Source organism: Stegodyphus dumicola, chromosome 2 (genome assembly GCF_044657685.1).
Source record: "Stegodyphus dumicola isolate Sdum_Otavi_A_Nest chromosome 2, ASM4465768v1".
Classification (NCBI taxonomy): Eukaryota; Metazoa; Arthropoda; class Arachnida; order Araneae; family Eresidae; genus Stegodyphus; species Stegodyphus dumicola.
This window is the reverse complement of record NC_140769.1, coordinates 286,143,887-286,147,232: the sequence shown is the minus strand read 5'-3', so window position 1 is coordinate 286,147,232 and position 3,346 is coordinate 286,143,887. Positions and strand designations below refer to the sequence as shown.

Sequence of the window (3,346 nt, the reverse complement as noted above, 5' to 3'; positions counted from 1 at the left end):
ATATGTGGGGTAGTGGTTGACGAGATCGAACGAGGCGCGCGTTGCGTCGTATTTCGATTCTCGCTCAGGCACGGAGGCTCGTACGTTGTTACGGTCAATCGCAAAAGCGTGGAGTACCGCTACGACTGAGAGCTATTTCGTGACGGAACGTTGCACTGGCGTCTCTTTATATGGGATGCTGGGCGGCGAACTTCCTGGGCGCAAAAGCTCTTCACGGGCACGGCTGTGGAGGGGTCGAGGGTTTGGCTACCGCTCTGACCGCAAAGCAGACGTGACGGATTCGTTTGTGCGCTCCTATGAGTTCTTCATGGGAGTGGTGCGTTCGTTTCCTCTCGTGATTCTGGCTTTTAATGAACGGTAAGGAGACAGCCGTTCCTTCGCAGCGAAAGGTCTGCGGGCAGGGACGATATACCGACTGGTTGTTGAGCTGGCTACCGCTTCCGGTCGGGAAACGTCTTTGACCGGTTGCACGCAACTTATCGCGAAGTTCTTTCGTGATGGAGGAGTGTGCGACCCTCCTGCGGACCGGCGTAGTAGTTCTCTTGTCCCTAGGGCCCCCCTCGTCTTCGGGAACTTCGTGTTCGCCGCTAGACGGGGTTGAGAACTGAAAACTTTCACAGCGAGTCTGCGACCAGCTCGGCCCCCGTGCCGTTGCTGGGCGTCCAGACCCGTAATAATAAAAATTGAAACACGGGACCTTTTGAATCTGTGTCCAACGCAGTAAAAATAGCCTCTCGATGCCCACGAAGGCTCACCTCCCGGCGCTGATGCCGTGGAGGACGTAGTGAGTTTTGAACCGCTACCGAAAGCACGAGATTATAAATCTGTGCGTATGAAATAAAAGAGGGAGCCGCCTGGACAACGGCTCCCAGCGCATTTTCCAAGGTGTGCGCTAAGAAATTGGTGGATTCGAGTTGCTCGCAGCTCGAACGTTCTATGAACGTAAAAAAGCTACCTGGTTGATCCTGCCAGTAGTCATATGCTTGTCTCAAAGATTAAGCCATGCATGTCTAAGTACATGCCGTATTAAGGCGAAACCGCGAATGGCTCATTAAATCAGTTATGGTTCCTTGGATCGTACCTTACTACTTGGATAACTGTGGCAATTCTAGAGCTAATACATGCAGCAGAGCTCCGACCCTCTGGGGACGAGCGCTTTTATTAGACCAAAACCAATCGGACCTCGTGTCCGTATCATGTGGTGACTCTGTATAACTTTGGGCTGATCGCACGGGCTCGTCCCGGCGACGTATCTTTCAAGTGTCTGCCTTATCAACTGTCGATGGTAGGTTACGCGCCTACCATGGTCGTAACGGGTGACGGGGAATCAGGGTTCGATTCCGGAGAGGGAGCCTGAGAAACGGCTACCACATCCAAGGAAGGCAGCAGGCGCGCAAATTACCCACTCCCAGAACGGGGAGGTAGTGACGAAAAATAACAATACGGGACTCTTTTGAGACCCCGTAATTGGAATGAGTACACTCTAAATCCTTTAACGAGGATCAATTGGAGGGCAAGTCTGGTGCCAGCAGCCGCGGTAATTCCAGCTCCAATAGCGTATATTAAAGTTGTTGCGGTTAAAAAGCTCGTAGTTGGATCTCAGTTCCAGACGGGTGGTCCGCCTACCGGTGGTTACTGCCTGTTCTGAACAGCCAGCCGGTTTCCTTTGATGATCTTCACCGGTTGTCTTGGGTGACCGGCAAGTTTACTTTGAAAAAATTAGAGTGCTCAAAGCAGGCGTGACGCCTGAATAATGGTGCATGGAATAATGGAATAGGACCTCGGTTCTATTTTGTTGGTTTTCGGAATACGAGGTAATGATTAAGAGGGACAGACGGGGGCATTCGTATTGCGACGCTAGAGGTGAAATTCTTGGACCGTCGCAAGACGAACTACTGCGAAAGCATTTGCCAAGAATGTTTCCATTAATCAAGAACGAAAGTTAGAGGTTCGAAGGCGATCAGATACCGCCCTAGTTCTAACCATAAACGATGCCAGCCAGCGATCCGGCTGTGTTCCTCAAATGACACGCCGGGCAGCTTCCGGGAAACCAAAGCTTTTGGGTTCCGGGGGAAGTATGGTTGCAAAGCTGAAACTTAAAGGAATTGACGGAAGGGCACCACCAGGAATGGAGCCTGCGGCTTAATTTGACTCAACACGGGAAAACTTACCCGGCCCGGACACAGGAAGGATTGACAGATTAAGAGCTCTTTCTTGATTCTGTGGGTGGTGGTGCATGGCCGTTCTTAGTTGGTGGAGCGATTTGTCTGGTTAATTCCGATAACGAACGAGACTCTAGCCTACTAAATAGACGCTCCGATCCTTCGAGTCGGACGTTCTTCTTAGAGGGACAAGCGGCGTTTAGCCGCACGAGACAGAGCAATAACAGGTCTGTGATGCCCTTAGATGTCCGGGGCCGCACGCGCGCTACATTGAAGGAATCAGCGTGTGCTTTCCCTGTCCGACAGGACTGGGTAACCCGTTGAACCTCCTTCGTGCTGGGGATAGGGGCTTGTAATTGTTCCCCTTGAACGAGGAATTCCCAGTAAGCACGAGTCATAAGCTCGTGTTGATTACGTCCCTGCCCTTTGTACACACCGCCCGTCGCTACTACCGATTGAATGATTTAGTGAGGTCTTCGGACTGGCTCTCGAAGCGGCTTTCGGGTCGCGTCGGCGTGCCGGAAAGATGACCAAACTTGATCATTTAGAGGAAGTAAAAGTCGTAACAAGGTTTCCGTAGGTGAACCTGCGGAAGGATCATTACCGATGGTCAGATTCGTCTGGCAAAAACATTGGTTAAACTCGGGGAGGAGGGTTCGCCTTCCTTCCCTGTGCTGCGCGCCACAGAGCGGCGTGGAAGCACAGAAAAAAACTTTGAATGCTTATTTTTGAAATCCCAAGTGGTCTCGTACCCACATCGAGGTGCCTAGTATAATTTCCCGGTCGCAGATTGACGACAAGAGGGAGGTGTTGGACTTTCGGGTCCGATGCTAGGTTTAATGAGTACCGCCACAGTTGGTGGACCGCCTCGCGGGTACGATATCCCGGTGGGGCCCTCTGAAGGAAGAGCGACGGAGAGCTCGCGACTTCGGTCGACTTCTGGTGGGGTCACTTTCCGTGAATTGAACGCTTCTCCGTGCTTCCCCGCAAGGGGAGGTATTTCTTTCATAAGACTTTTGAACGCAAATGGAACCCCTCGGGGATCCATATAATAAAGATGACAACTCTGAGCAGTGGATCACTCGGCTCACGGGTCGATGAAGAACGCAGCCAGCTGCGAGACTTGGTGTGAATTGCAGGACACATTGAGCACTGATTTTTCGAACGCGCATTGCGGTCTCGGG

The 3,346-nt window shown here is 51.9% G+C and overlaps 2 non-coding genes across 2 annotated transcripts in view; both read left to right on the top strand.

Annotated features, from left to right (window-relative positions):
- The first annotated feature begins 952 nt into the window (after window positions 1-952).
- LOC118180733 (small subunit ribosomal RNA) lies at window positions 953-2,765 on the top strand. The gene has a single exon (XR_004756725.1). It is a non-coding gene; the product is annotated as a small subunit ribosomal RNA (ribosomal RNA).
- Window positions 2,766-3,224: 459 nt separating this feature from the next.
- LOC118180732 (5.8S ribosomal RNA) overlaps window positions 3,225-3,346 on the top strand; it is a 154-nt gene continuing 32 nt past the window's right edge. The window contains exon 1 of the ribosomal RNA XR_004756724.1: window positions 3,225-3,346. This exon is cut by the window's right edge and continues 32 nt beyond it. This is a non-coding gene — a ribosomal RNA (5.8S ribosomal RNA).